We start from the raw sequence: 17,103 nt of genomic DNA on the forward strand, positions 1-17,103 counted from the left end.
GAACTTCCTCAAATCACACTTCAAAATAAATAGCAAAAACTTAGGCTAGAGGCATTGCTGAAAAAGTATCAGAAAAGCAAATATGGGGTCCTGAGTTCAAATCCTGACACCAGAATAAATAAATGAATGAATAAATAAATAAATAAATAAACATACATAGAAACTTTGTATAGTAGAATCTAGAAACAAAAATAACTTATCTTATTTACTTTTTTCTAGCGTTTCAAGAAAATTACCACCGTGGGGCATATATTTCACATACCTTCTGTTCTTGTACCTGAAAACTGTGGGAAACAACATATGTGAACATATTTTCCTTTTACATGTGGCAAAAACAGCTGCAAGGATTTAAACCCAACATGTAAACTGAGGGCCAATTAGCATAATCCATATAATAGCGCACACCACAATGGACCCAATTAATGTCAATTTTTTATCTATGACACAGACATTTTCGTTTTCACAATCCTTATTCCAGGTATGATCTGGAAGTAAATTTAAATGTTTTAATCTATTGGCACTCCTTCAAATATTTCTCAATACCTTAGTTATCTGTAAATTTGTTTAGGATTTTAACTGATACTATCTAGGACATGTGAGTCACTGAACCACAGGATATACAAAAAATGTTCAGGGAGTTTGGCCTAGTGGTTAAAGTGCTTGCCTAGAATGCATGAAGACCTGGGTTCGATTCCTCGGTACCACATACATAGAAAAAAAAAAAAGCTGGAAGTGGTGCTGAGGCTCAAGTGGTAGAGCTCTAGCCTTGAGAAAGTCCAAGGACAGTGCTCAGTCCCTGACCCCAAGCCCAAGACTGGCAAAAAAATAAGTTCATTAACATAGGTTCACAGTTTAATATAAAGCCTGGCACACAGTAATAATGCAATGCATATTAGTTATTGACAATCTTATAAGCTTGTGTTTGTGTTTCTTTTATAACTCTTGACTCATTAGAACTGAAAAAATATACCACAAAGATGAAACTATTATTCCAGTTGCATAGAAATAGTGCCCAAAATTAAAATAATAAGTATTTCATACTAAAATATAAAATAAAATGTTTTCATAATAAAATACAGTAATACATACTAAAATAAAATTACTTCTATTTTAATAAGTGTTAATGACAAAGTTACTATTCAGGCTCAAAGTTTAAGTTCCTTCTCGAATGTAATAATTTTATAAATTCAATCTATAACTGGAGGTGAGGAGATTAGGGAAGACATATCAACAATCATTAAAAACATTTATTAGGCATATACTTATTTTAATTTGCATAACAAAATACATTTGTGACAATAAATTTATTGCTATAGCAGTGAATTTTAAATATTCTTAAAATATACCAGAGTAAAAGCTGGGCATGGTAGTACACTTGGAGGGAGAGGTAGGAAGATTATAAATTTGAGACTAGCCTGCATTTCATAGTAATAATAGTTCTCAAAACAATTTATATCATGGTAATTTTTCAAAACAAGTTATATCATGCATCAAGCTTAAAAAATATTAAGTAGCAATAGTACAGCACTGGGAATTGTCACCAAGGAAACTCTTAAATGGCTATCCTTTAAAAAAACAGAACAATGAATCATGCTTACTAGAATTCTCAGACTTCTCTCTTCAGGAACTTGCTGTTGACTTAGATGATCGAGAAATCCACTGATATATTGAGAAAGCAGCTTATATTAAAACATCACCTAACAGGCTAGTTTCAAACTGTTAATGTCAAGAAATATTGAAGAGCAAATAATATTTCCTGCCTGCTTTGACATCCCCCCCCCATAACTCCCCCCAAGCAATGACCCACATGGTATTGTCTTCCCAGTTCAAGATTTCTCTTACTTGGACAGCTTCCTGCTTGAAGAAAACTCTGCATCCCTTTCTTGCCTGTTCACTTGTACTGGTATATGCAGGCATCTAAAAGCATTTGAAGCACATTAAAGACTTAAGGCATTCCACAGATTGGTTTGTATGGGCCATGACAATCCACAAACAACTCACCATGCCCTGCCTGTGTGCACAAACAGTGTCCACTCCTACTTGGTTTTTCTGTCCATGCGGAGAGTAACATTTTTTTTTAATTCCCACTGATCTCCAGGGTTTTTGTATGCATGCCTTCTGTGTAGACTAGAACTAGCTTACCTCTGAGGTGTAGAATCTGATCAAACTGTTTAGATGTCTCTCCCAGGATTAGGTTAGACAAGCTGGTGCCTTCCATTGTAGTGGTTTCCTGTCACCTGATTTCTGTCTTGCCCATGTTAGTGAAGGTCAGGGCTGTGTTACCTGGACAGTAACTGAAGAAAGCCAAAATCCCACTGGAACTGAGGCCGTCTGTGTAACGCCCATACTGATGGAATCCTGTTATCACACATGTATAAGTTTGGAGTGCTTCCTTCTCTAGGTGAGACTACATGCTCAAGCCTAGCCTTTTCCTGGATTGTAGCTCATGGCCAACCATGAAACAGCTGAGCTGGAACTAGATTTCTGGCTAGACTGTGACATTACTAATATAGAGGGTAATTGGTTATACAACAATGGGTAACGAATCCATTTTCCTACTAGACATTTTAAAAGGGCATAGTCTCTATACATTGCTATATATTACTAATTCAATGAGAACTTGCTATTGGATTCTCACTGATATTTAGTATCCTAGAAGTTATTCCCTACCTCTTACCCCATCCAATTAGTTCTTTGTGAAACCCCAGGTGTTTTGTTTCATATTGATACATAAAAAAATACTACTACACGGTTTTTGCCTTTGTTTTTACTCTTTTGTCCACTGCCCATTTTCTGAGCACATGACGCTAAGTCCTCTACTGTTCAGGAAAGTGCAGAATCTCATTGGTAAGAGCTACTCTCTAGGAATCTTTTGCCATTGACAGAGATTGAGTATCCTAAAAAGTGTAAGGTAAAGTAAAGTAACACTTCTAGAGCTTGTTACAGTTCTAAATTTGCAGCTGAAAAAGTTAGAAAGCTGGATTTCCTAGCTTAAATTCCAATCCCAATCTCTTCTTATCTTTTATAAATGATAATGCTTGTCTTTCATTTTTCCCCTTTTTAAATGTTTTCTAGCATCCTTTAAGATTCATCCTTGATCTATGAGTTATGTAGGAATTAACTAGATACTTCCCAAGTATATTTAATTACTGATTTTTTTGTAGTTATTTAGTTACCAGAGAAGTATTGTGCACAATTTAAAGTGTTTGAAGTTATTGAAAATTCATGCTATATTACAGAGTGGTGATAATTAAACAGCATGATACTGACACACACTGACCAGTGGAGCAGAATACAAGCCCAGAAGTGGCCTCACAGGTACGGTCGATGGCCTCAGGTAGTAGAAGACCAGTAGTAAGCAAAAAAGCCAAATAAGAGCACAAAGTCTTTAATTCTGAATTCAAGCCATGGCATTGGTACCAAAGGAAAAGGAACTACTAGAAGAAGTGATGAGAGAAAACAGTGACATGTAGATCTAGACAAATATTAATTTTTATTTGACTCCCAAAGTACAAGCAATAATAGCAACATTGGAAAAATAGAATTACCTGAAGCTGAAGAACTTTATAGCCAAAGAAACAATTAGCAGAGTGAAGAAACAATATACAGATGGATAGAAAATATTCAGGAACTCCACAATCGATTGGGGGTTAAATCCAAAATATCTCTGAATATATATTTCTCAAAATAAAACATACAAACAGTTATCATACACAGAAAAAAGTGCTCAATGTCACTAAGTCATTAAGAAAAGCAAATATCAAAATCATCTTATACAAGTCAGAGTTTTTTTCATCAAAAAGACATAAAATACACCTAGTGCTAATGGCTTACCAGGCTAAGATTGCAGAGATTATGGTTCAAGTCAGTAGGGCAGAAAAACAATACTCTTAATTCTCCTCAAAGAAGAGCTGGATACAGATGTGATTTTCCACCATTTGAGTCATGCATCTAGCCCTGCTTTTTGCTGGTTATTTTGAAGAAAGAAACTTTTCCTAATTTGGCTTCTAAGTGCAAACAATTTGGTCTCAGCATCCTAGACAGCTAGGATTGTAGGAGTGAGCTAGCAAAAACTGGTTTGAGGCTTGCTTTTTAATTTTCATAACAATTGTATTTCTATTTTTTCATTTTATTTTTTATTGAGGTAATGTATAGAGGGGTTAGAGTTACATTCACCAGATAGTGGGTGTGCCGAGGCCAGCCGGCAGTGAACTGGGATTCCTGAAATAAGGGGCAGGGACTAGGAAAAAATAAAAAAGAGGGGTTCGGGAGAACTACAGACCAAGTCAGCAGCTCAAGAAGGCTTAAAGACTGTAGCACCGGTTTATTTCCAAATCCAGTCTTATATACTTTCTTGAAACTAGGGAACTGCCAGGGGTTACATTTTTACAAAGTGGTAAATCTCAGATCAGTTAAGCAGGACAAGGCCATAAAACAATAAAGCAATAAATAGTTAAGGTCTAGTAGCTCACAATACATATATGTAGCTCAAAAGTTCCTAGGGACTGCACCATACATGACAGTTCACATCTTTGTGTGGTTATCTTACTGAGTTATGCAGATTCATGGGTCAGTCTAACTCCACACTCCGGCTCCCAACAATGGGTGCATTACTTCTCACAAATTGATACCCCTTCTTAAGTATTTGTCCCCATTTCCCTCTCCTCACCCCCTCTCAATCATCTTATTTTCCCCCTTCCCTTTCCTATTTCAGATAAACAAATAAACTTGCTTTTAAGCTTAGGCCTTGATAGTTGAGGATTTTTCTTTACTGTAGATGTCCTTTATTTCTATTACTTAGAAATGGATGCTGTGCACCTCCACTAATTACCTCAGGGGAGAGTGTCCCTTTTGTTGGTTGGTACCTTAAATGTCCCAGGCCCAAAGGTACATCTCTTCTGGAGCTAGACTTTCTCTAGTAGTTTCTACTTGCCCAGTCTTATGAAGATTCACTGTATGCAAACTAAGTTGATATTCGGGTAAAGTCTCAAGGAACTTTTGTGCAGTTTCTGAAGTTTTATCTCTGAAGAATTCCTTCCTTCCTAATACTCTGCTTTGCAGTATTCAGCCAGTTCAGCTTCCCTCAGTGCTGTTCCCTGTCGCCACAATCCACAATAAAAAATCAATCAATAAGTGTTGTGGGATTGCGCAAAAATCAGGCTGTGGCCCACTTCACAGTCATTTTATATTGTCTAGAGGAATGGCTTTCAGGCTCTGCCCCAAGTAACTATTTCTCAAACAACACTTGGCTTCATTTGGAGGGTTAATTTGGAGGCGTGACTCTTAGAAAAATATATTTGAAGAATCATAATCTATGTGAATGGTTCCATGTACTTGCTAACAACAATGAATTAGGAAAGATATCTTGTTTTTGCAAGAAAATAACCACCATCTGTACAGTATAAAAGTCTGATAACTGGGCTGGGTAGAGTGCCTGTCTAGCATGCACAAAGACCCAGGTTCGATTCCTTGGTACCACATACATAGAAAAAGGCTGGAAGTGGAGCTGTGGCTCAAGTGGCAGAGTGCTAGCCTTGAGAAAAGCCCAAGAACAGTGCTCAGGCCCTGAGCTCAAGCCCAAGACTGGCAAAAAAAAGTCTGATAACTTCTTCATACAAATAAAAGATTACAACTATGAACTTATCAAATTCAATGAGGAACACAGGGACCAAGTTTGTATTTAAATCCAAAAAAAATTTTGAAAGGCAAAAAAATGGGGCAGGGAGTTTGTTCTAGTGGTAGAGTACTTTCCTAGCATGCACAAAGACCTGCCTGGGTTTGATTCAGCCTCTTTCAAGGCTGCATGAATCCTGCTGCTATTTTCACCCATTCTTAGTTTCCTGTAACTTTCTTAATACTATTTTGAAGAATAAGGTATGATCTGATTTGAATTCATAATTAATACTGGAAAAATAAGGAATTGTGTTGCTGAAATCTCAAAGCTATTGAACAAAATCAGGCATACTAGGTAAATCGATGCCAATAAAGTTGTTGCCTTTTGTATAGTTATTATGATTCAAAGAATCCTGACTTGGTGAAAAGACAAAAGTATGACTATGTATGTCGTTGACAGAATTACTCCTGAAGGTGTCCCTTAGACTAGTCTGGAATGACTTTCTGGGCAGAAACACAGGCTGTCAAAGGACATCTCTTATCTGGTTATTTTTTTGAGAGAGGTCAACAGCTAGCTTTGTTTTACTGGTTGTGTAGTTCTGTAGTCAGTTGTCTTTACAACAAGAAAGCAAGTTTCCTTCTCTACCACTGTGCTTCCAAATACAGATCTTATTTTTTCACTTCTCCTTAGAGTAAACTAGGAGTTGAGTGAGATTCAGCTAGAAGGCAATTCCAGGTTATGCTTACCATCTCAGACTTATATTTAGCCCTCCCTTTAGCAACAAGAACCTGGTTACAGGGACTGGGAGTTTGGCCTAGTGGTAGAGTGCTTGCCTAGCTTGCATGAAGATGGTGGTTCCACTCCTCAGTACCACATACATAGAAAAAAGCTGGAAGTGGTGCTGAGGCCCAAGTGGTAGAGCTCTAGCCCTGAGAAAGCCCAAGGAAAGTTCTCAGGCCCTGAGCTCAAGCCCCAGAACTGGAAAAAAAAAAAAAAAAGAACCCGGTTACTAGTCTGTCCGTTCTTTCTGATCTGTTTTCCTTTTAGAATAAATCTCTTCCCAATAGTCTGTGAACCCTTATTGGAAAGCCAGTGCCAGCAGACTACCTAGCAAGCCCACACATGTCTGCTTGTAAACAGTGGTACAGATCAGGGGAGGAGTTTTAGCTTTACTTACTTAGGAGATTCTTTTACTCCTGTTCATTGTCAAATGTTCAGTAACACTCCGACTCAGACTCCTTCCCATTCTCTTATGTAACAGTTTCTATCATACATAGAAAATACATCAGGTATTGTGTAGGCTTCAACTGCAAAAAAAAATTAATGAAAATGACACTTAGATAAAACAGATGGATTTTTCATCTGCCTCATTCTTTAATATACTTTATTTTAGTTGGTGTGGTTTCCTGGGGCCTTGGCTAAGAAGCACATTCCAAACCTTGGAATTATACCCCTGACAGCCATAATGGTATTCTCCCTGGCATGATGTATTCTCATAAAAGTTTTAAATGCCTGCATGTAGCCATCTGCCTAACACCAAATGGTCTATCTTTGTCTGATATGATAAAAACTTTTTAAAAAATGACAACAAGTACACCAACCTACAAGCATGACCAAAAGAAAGAAACTTAAAATTTACAAGGCCAATGCTTTGGAATTGAGCTCCGGTACTAGCTCCAACACATCAAACCTAAATAGTCCGTCAAAATCTCATGTTACAAAATTAAAACTAAGTCACACATTTGACCAGCAGAGATTTGGAGAGCCACAGAGAAACAGAATAGTTAGATTCCTAAGCAGGGAAATTTCAGCTGGAATAATAACAAAGGGAAGTCTCTTCTGGTTTCACCCTCTGAAGATAGTAACTTTGAAATAATTGTTTCTTAGTTCTGCTTTCTTTGACCCTTCCTTGCCTATACATCTGGGCTATTCTGTAAAAATCATTAGAGTACCTATTCTGTTTCATAAAATGAGATACTGCTCAATTTTTGAATACTAAGGAATGCCAATTAGACTCTTAAACTAAATTTGTCAAAGCATTGTGTTTTGACAGCAGGAGACAAAAATACTCTTTATTTTCTCTTTTTTTTTCCTCTAGAAATTTGCCTACAAAGGATGGCCAATTTTCATGTTTACCTCCATTATGTTCAGAAGGAAAATATTCTTTGTAAAGAAATGGTTCTTAAATGTTATCAGGCTGAGAAATCCCATGGTGAGCTATTAAAGATTAATATTCAGATAGCCCTTATTTTTTCCATATCAATGCAAATCTGACACCAAATCCTTATCTTTCCTAAGGCTAATGAGAAATTGATTTTCTGTCTTTAATAGAGGTTCTTTCTTTTATGAAATGGTTACAGGATATTTACTGAGATTTGGATTTGGGGGCAGCTTTCTAGATTTGGGTATTTTCATTTTCTAAGCCTTCATTACCTATGAAGAGAGGTAGCCCATTATCTTGTGCTATACTTGGGGAAAAAATATTTGTGATCCTATGTCAACATGGGGATATAACTGGCCAGTTCCCAAGAATTTCCTCTTTCTCAGGTTCTACCAAGGAGTAAAACAATCAAATCCTGATTTTTTCAAAGGGCCCCTTTTTGTATTACTTTAAAAAAAAATTCTCTTCTGCGCCACTCTCTCTTTCTCTTCTCCAACAACTTCCCATCCCCGTGTTTTCCCATCTTCCTGAGAATAAGTATAGAGCTGATGGGTAGCAATTTCCTGCAATATTATCAGCACTCAGCTATAAGGACATGGCTATCAGGCCTTCTCTTTGAAATAGAGAAGTGCAAATAATTAGAATAAAAGCAACAGATAACTCTCACAAGCAAATGTGTGTTTGCATAATGTACAATGGACACACATAACATCTCTTTCTAAGTTTACTTGACTTGTGTAGTCCCGCCGTTACTGTGCTGTCCACTGCAAATAAATGTAACTGTTTATAAGGTGTGATATCCATTACTTACAAGTCTATATTATTTTATCTGTGGTGATAATTTCTGTGCTTGTAGCTTGTGACATTTCTCAAAGAATGTACAATCTGGTTTGCTCCATGAGGCTGAAGGTAAAGATAGAATGAGTAATTTTGTGAGAAATTGAAATGTATCTCTCTGATGATTTTGGCAAAAGAGCCTAAAGACCTCTTAATGTGATAGTTATTTTTTTTAATTTCAGCAAACATGAACTGAGTGCCTACTACATGCGATACATAGCACATTATTTTAAGTATTGTAGGTGGATTTAAAGATGGTCTCTACCCTTCAGAAGCTTGCCTTCTGACAAACTGGTATACCACATTATGTGCACCGCCTACTCTCCATCTTCACATCTTCTCGTTTGCTCCTTCATCCCCCTGTCTGTCTCTCCATCTTGGGTCCGTTGGGAGTTTCTTCTGGCAACGCTGCTTTGTCTTCTGGCTGCAGACAGTTTTTCTTATCTTTATCAAAGTCTTTATTTCCCGTTTTAACTCGGTCTATAGCAAGTAAATGGACCACCTGTCTATGACTTCCTAGCTACTTTTCATTTATTTTGCATTTCTCTCTCTAGATCTCTTTGTGTCTGTTGCTCTATCTCTGTCCCTGTCTGACTGTCTGTCTGTCTCCCTCTCCCTCTTTTTCTCTTTTTAGATCTGAGACCAGAAGTTGAATTCAGTAGCTGATGCTTTTAGCTCATTGGCTAGTGCCTCATCAACGGATCCACACCTCCAAAATACTTTAATTCACATTCTTTTTTTTTTTTTTTTTTGCCAGTCCTGGTCCTGAGCTCAGGGCCTGAGCACTCTCCTTGGACTTTCTCCAGGCTAGTGCTCTATCCTTAGAGCCACAACAATACTTCCAGCTTTTTATGTGTATGTTGTACACGCCTTCATACATGCTAGGCAAACACTCTACCACTAGGCCATGCTCTTGGCCCCTAATTTGTATTCTTAACGGTTCTACCCAGTCATGTTCTCTTATTAATAACAGTCATAAAAATATACAGCTTCGCATTCTCTTCACAACCGTGTCCTCAATTAGACTGGACAACCATTTTACTTATGAATTACAATCAGGTAATAAGACACAAATAGATAATATCTATGGATGTAGCTGAGTAATGGAAAGTGGGTACAATAAAGAACCTCTGAAGTTCATTAAGGAAGCTTTGTGTTACTATTGTTTCTGAATCTGTATATTGTCTGTCAAGACACTTTGTGCTTGCAATGCAACCTAGTCCATGGCTGCTCAGACCCTTAATCATTCATCTTCTTAGGGTCCACTAGTGTGTTTTACTCATTTCTCCTGTGTCAGGCCGGAATAATTGTGGACTTAATTGCGGCTCTAATAATAGGTGATGGCCGCAATCCCCAAATCACAAACAAACAAGAAGCGGTGCTGTAGATTTGGACAGGCAGAGCATACAGACCAGTATCTACAAAGTAAAGGGTAAAGTTCTCCATGCCAGCCTGTCAGTCCAACCTGTCAGTCCACCCTGTTTGTTGGGTTTGTATGTTTTGTACATTACTGCACTGAGGAAATACAATAAAGAAGGCAAAAATGGTAAGCCAGCATTTCTCCCTCCTCTAACTGTATGCCATTTTAGGTTGTGAGTTTTATTCAATAAAAACAGAAATGAAGTTTCAATTGTATGAGGGAAAATTACCATTTCCTCTAAAGGGAAATTGATTTGGCTCCATGTTTAAAATCAAGGAGGCACAACTGGGCACTGGTGGTAATTCTCACTTGGCAATTCTATCAAATCAGGTTGCTGAGATGTGGTGGTCATAGTTCTAAACCAGCCTGATCAGATAAATGTTAAAGATACTAATCTCCAATAAACAATGAAAAATTTGGAAGGGGTGGTATGGCTCAAGTGGAAGGACACCAGCCTTGAATGGAAAAACTAAGCAAGAGTAAAAGGCTGTGAATTTAAACCTCAGAACTGGCATATGTACGCACACGCATACACGCACTTACACAGATACGCACACCTCTCTCACAAACATACACACACATATGCACACATATACACAAATGAATACATACTAACAAGAAGATCCTACTCAACAATCACAGCTGCCCTTTGATTCTGGAAAGGTACAGTTTTTATCCCTTTGCCTGCCTCCTGCCTCTCTGCTTTTCTTACAGTACTCTTAGAGTAATTGTTCTTACTATGGAAATGATGCAGCCATATATTCTATGCCTGTGAAACAATTCTTACTCTGCCTAAACCATATTTTCATTTCAAAAGGTATTCAATTATGCACTCTCATGAAAATTAACACCTGCCTTCTCCTTGCTTCAAAGAGACACATTGAAATGACTGTTCCTCAGAAGGATTAAACACTTTTGAGTAAGCTTCCACCAATGGTGTCATCTTCCATTTATGTGTGGGATAAGGACAATAGATTGATCACATGATTCGTTCAAGGTTACTTTTTTAACAAAGTTATTAGACAAAGAGAAAGAATGCACACACAGAAACCATCTCCAACCAAACAGGTGGTTTGCATCATTCAAAACTGTTTCTAAAGAAAAGAAATTAAAAATATTTCTTGGATTGTATGGTAGGCTTATGTTTTTGTTTGTTTGGTTTACAATGCACAGTACACATTGAAACATTGTCTCCACCTGTCTCTGTCACCAGGAATAATTTTGCTTCTCATGAAGCCTTATTTCCAGTCTCACCACCCTCTAAAGTGATCTCATCTATGATTCTGAAGGTGCCTCACTGTCAAAGAAAGAAAACAAAGAGCTCAGAATACCACAGTTTCCACCATAGTGGAAGCCCTAGTTTTAATACCACCAAAATAGGGATGATAAAGCCTTAGACATATATTAGACAGGGTTGCAACCAACAAAATTAACCAAGAGAAGTATTTATAAATGAAAGAGACTATAATTATTGCTTTCATTATCCTCTTTGGCTCTGTCGATTCTGGATGTCTTTATTATACTACTGTTTACATGGTATTAATATATCTATTTGTAAATTGCTTTCTAATCCTTCCCAAACCCTTTTCTTGATTTCTAAACTCTCCAAAGGCAGGAATCCATCTTCTGTTTCTTTTGTATCAAGCACCTCCGACTTCCTTGGTTCACAAAGGCTACCATCTGGAATATAAAGTGCCCTGGGGAAGCAAGCATTGGGAAATGACTTTGGCTCATCTTGCAATGATGGTAACAGCAACCTGGACATGGGCTTCAGTCAGGAGTGACAGTAGGGGCTGCACAGGGGGCATGTATACCACAGCAGCCTTGAGATGAAGCCATGGGGCAAATGATTAGTAGAAACAGTAATATACTCTAGGAGGTAAAAAAGCAAGGGGAGTGAAAAAACATATCACCGTCTTATGGATAAAGGCACTGTTTTCTTCTAATGTTAAAGTGTATGAATTTCTTTCTCTTTTCTTGGCACTTTTTTTCCTGTGGGGGACTCCACTGGGGAGTTATCACCTTTAGCACTCCCTAGAGATACTGGGCCCTCCTTCAAACCTACAGGCTCAAACTCAGAGAAAATACCTTTAGTGTAATTTAAAATGAGCAAAACATAGACTTTCATTAAAAGCAACAAAAGATTTTTAGAAAAACACTGTATTTCAAACAAATATATTTTACAAATTATATACTCATTGCTCTAGAGAGATGTCTACTTGCTTCCAATGATTGTAGTTGGTATAGCTGTGGATAGAATACTTCACCTCTACAACTTTATATACATACCTTGTGTCTAAAGTGCCTATCTTATACCATATGGAGCTATCCAACCTAAACTATGGTTGTGATATTTTCTGTGAAAAAAAGATAGGTAACTCTGAACTAACTAAAATTTTATCTAACTAGCTGACTCATACCTTGACTATTGTAACCTATGTAAACTTCTGGCTCTTTAGACACACATGAATCCTAGCTTCAGTAGTTTTTAATTTCACGAGAGAAACCTTTTCTACTGGTTGCTGCCATATCTCCTTCTTGAAATGAGACAAATTTTTCAATTAAGACATCTCTTGTACTTTTGCAACAGGGCATCATAATGTTTTGGGCCACAAGCATGATGTCAACATGTCTTGAATTATGTATGGGCAAAAATACAGTTAGTATTCTTCATACTAGTAGAAACTTGATACTTACCTATTGATGATTGCACTATTAAACTTTAGGGATTACATAAGCTTGATGATTTTGGTTTATATATTTGCAGTTTCAATCTATGTAGCTACAATATGATGGTTATTATTGATTAAAGAACAGTATGCCATATTGTTGATGTGATGTCATGTATCTTTGGGTGCATATTCTATTCAGTGAATATCCTTTTATTATTTTATAAGGAGACAGTTTTCTTGTTGAGGATTGTGTTGTTTTTATTATCTCCATGCTTTTCTACAAATATTTTCTTTCAGTCTGTAGTTTGTCATTTCATCTATTTTCAAAGGGCTTTCACAGCATAAAAGGTTCTTTTTTTGGAGGGTTGTAGTGGGGAATGTGGCCCAATTCATAAGTTTTTCCTTTTATGGACCCTGCTTTTTTGTGTCAAACACATTAATTTTGGTTACTCTACGTGCTCCCATTTTCCTCTTATTTTTTTATTTTTTTCAACTTTTTGTTTAATGTTTTAACTTAAATCCATAGTTAATTTTGTGTGTGTGTGTGTGTGTGTGTATTTGTGTGTTCGCATATGCGTAAGATGTGAGGATTAGTTGTAAGTTCTAATGTTCTACTGACTCCAATAAGTAGTCTTTTCATCTTTGGAAATGTCAATTTGAAAAATCTACTTCTTTGTTCTTTGGGTTCAGATTATCTCTTTGTGTGCTCTTTTCTATATTCCACACTCACTTGATTACAACAGATACAGAGCAAGCCTTAAGTTATGTAATTATGCTTATGTATTCTTTTTGGTTTCTCAATTGTTAGATATGGTATGACTTGTGTTTTATATACTTATTTGGATAGTTATTACAGTTATCTTACAATGTAGAGAAAATGGTATTTTTGCCAGGTTATTTTTTCTAATCCATTAACTTGGTATATCTCTTCATTTACTGATTCTCTTTAATTTCTTTATTAGCATTTTACAATTTCCAAACTCCAAATGCTACATGAATATTTTTATGTACATACCAATGTACATACAATTATAACTGGCATTATACTTTTAATTTCCATTGGTTCATGGTGATTATAATTTTATATCATTTGGATGGACTTTTGTTTGTTGAAGTTGTATCCTATCACCTGACTATATTCACTTACCAGTCCTGTCACTTTTTGTAAACTTTGGTGAATTATGTAGATTATACTATTTTCTGCTGACATAAACAGTTTATTTATTATTTTCTTCCCAGCACATCTGGTTAGAACCTCCACTATTTTCTTTCATAGAATTTGTGGGAATGGGCACACTGCAAATTTGTCACAAGCATATTCTGCAAAAGGGGGAAACTGAGAATAATGGGTTTTGGTTTGGTTTAGTTCATTAGAAATGCTTAGTTTGTACATGCCAAAAACAATCCACATACTACAAATCTATCCAGTCATATTAGAGAAATCATTCAGCAGGGTGATAAAAAAAATGCTTCTCTTGCCAAAACAAAAACACTGGGAAAGGTTTGGAGAAACTGGAAACAGATGATGATTCTGGCTTACCAGAAAGATGGAGCATGTCTAGCAAGTCGATTCTCTGACATGAATGAAGGAATCTAACAGAGGATTCTTTTCTTACGATATCCACACAGGAGCAGGATTGTTTTCTATGAAGAGGGACCACGTAGAAGGAACTCCCCTCTCACTCATAGGTGGCCTCTCATGAGTTGTTCCATTCTCTGTTAGGATAGTGTAGAATTCCATGACTCTTTCCCTACAAAATCATAATTTTCCTGTATGTGTTTCTTGATCCATGGTGTTTTGTACATGCACAACCTTGTACATAGAAAAAAAAGCACCTGCTCCTAGACTAATAAATGATGGAGGGTCTTCGTAATGATGCCACAGTGCCACCATGGCATGGAGAACTCCAAAACCTAAACAGGTCTGATGGGTAATAGTACATACAGCAATCACATCTGAGGTACTTTTACAAAACAATAGTATTTTTCTTTTAACTACAGACCCCATTTTTCACTACTCAGTCTTTTTTTTCTCTCCTCAAATGAGTGAGGTTGCTTGGCATGGAAGGGAAGATACTAGCAGAAGAATAGATACTTGCTTGGGTTTAAAGAACATGATTAATAATGTGGGTGCTGATGCCTCACTCCTATAATACTAGCTGGGCAGGATTTCCCTGAAGACTCTTATATCCAGTTAACTACCAAAAATAAACAAGAAAAGCTGGAAATGAAGCTGTGCTTCTAGTGGGAGAGTACTAGACTTGAGCAAACAAGAAGCTCAAGGACAATACCCAGGCCCTTAGTTGAAGCACCCAGGACTGACTCTGTCTCTGTCTCTATCTCTGTCTCTCTGTCTCTTTCTCTTTCTCTTTGTCTCTGTTTCTATTTCTCTTACACACACACACACACACACACACACACAGAATATAACTAACAAAATAGGAGGATAAACAAGAGGATGAGTAATAGGAACAAAGTGTGAAGCCAGGAGTGGACTAAGCCAGTGTGACAGCCAGGGTCAGAAGTAAGAAGGTGTTACTCATTCTCAAGTCACACAGGCATACTGGGCCTTAGACACTGTGCCCTGGGTACCTGGTACTCATCACCCTATTGATCCAGGCTTCTGACCCATACTGTACATCACAAGCAAATGTCTTGAATAGGCATAGAAGACCCTATGAATAGTGAACCAGAAAAGATTTACTTCCAATATTATCAAACTTCAGTGCACTGAAAGAAAAAGATTAATTTGTGAAATATAATCTTCATATAACTTTATTTCTTCACAGAATTTCTTGCACAATGCTTTGTCTTCTTTTATATCTTTGAACTTACTATATTAAGTGACATAAATCATAAGTTTTGTAGATTAAAAAATTGAATACTGGCTATTTCATGAAGTTGGTTCAATTCCTTACTTTATGATAGTGTAGAACAATGAATGTCTGTATTCACCTTCTAGATATGCTGTTTCAGTGCTTCTTGCTAGAAAGTTACTCATTGTGGTTTTCTGATTTGTGAAACAAGATCTTGATAATACATTTGCCTAGTTCTAATTATTAAGTAGGAAGTCATAGCTTGATGACTGCAAACAAGTATTTATCTACTGTGCAAGAAATAGGAAAGAATTTGGCAGGTATCCTTGCATCTCTAGAATAGAGGTGTACCAACCTGTCTGAACATCATGTTTTAACACACTTACTCTAGAAGCAATTACTTTAATAATTTCAATTATGATTTCAGTATACTGTCATATTTGAGAGATTTCTTTAAATACCCAAGAAGCCTTTTCTGACTCTTTTGTTGTTTAGCAGTAAATGTCTAATAAGCATTCAGTAATGTCTAATAAACTTTCAGTAATGTCTAATAAACATTAAAAGTCCTCTTACTTTATTCTATTTTCTCTCCTTAGACAAGTCTCCCATCTGAACTGATGTGTTCTGTTCTCTTTGTATCAGGAAGCCTTTTGTTCCAGCATCATTCCATGAATTGGCCTGTTTTGTTGTGCATTTTGGGGAAAACAGCTTTTAATTAAAAAGAAGTCTAGCAAGATAAGTTTGTTTTCTTCTTTAAAAACGCATTTTTGTGGACATTCAAGACACCGTTATTTTCATTAACTCTTTTTCTTTAAGATGTTGGAGTTGAGTAACAACCTCTACATCAGCATGTGGATAAAAAAGATGTTCTGGAGACTGCTGCTATTATCTGGGATTGCCATTAGGAAACTATCTGTGCCAATGTTGCAATGTGCTAGGTTATCTCTGATAAGACCCTCTATTTCCTTGGTTTGTATCTTGCAGCAGAAGTCTCTGTCAGTCTTTTGGAAGTAGCTTGAGTGTCACCTCCATAAACTACAGCCTTCTGTAGGAAGGGGGTCCTTGAACACAATATAGAATGTACTTAATACCAAGTGGTTCAGGGAATTTTACCTCCTGTATAGTTAAAGCCTGTATTTTTGACCTTCACTTTTGACAGCTTAAAGTTTATTCTAGTACATATATTCATGGGGCTTAAATTTAGCTCATTCTAGGAAAGGAGGCTTTCAAGAAAGCTGTTGATATTTTAGAACTAAACATAAAAGATGAAATGCAGCTTCCATATGGATGACAGAAGAAATATAACTCTCAATAATTAAAGTTGTTGCTTTATTTCGAAGACACTGTCAGTCAAAAAAAAAAAAAGAACCTTAGATACTGAGTAGTGGAGGAATCTTAAAGGTCATTATTTATACCATCTGCCCTATCAGAAGCCCTTAACAAAACTGCTTCATGGTATAAAAGCTCCTGACTAAGGACATTATGAGGCAGCTCACGAAATGAGCTAAACCACACAGCATCCAGAGATTTCCAAATATGAATGGGCTTTTTTCTAATATTCAACCATTAATTTGAAAAATGTA

The sequence above is a fragment of the Megascapheus bottae genome, chromosome 1 (assembly GCF_031878675.1).
Source record: "Megascapheus bottae isolate mThoBot1 chromosome 1, mThoBot2.hap1, whole genome shotgun sequence".
Classification (NCBI taxonomy): Eukaryota; Metazoa; Chordata; class Mammalia; order Rodentia; family Geomyidae; genus Megascapheus; species Megascapheus bottae.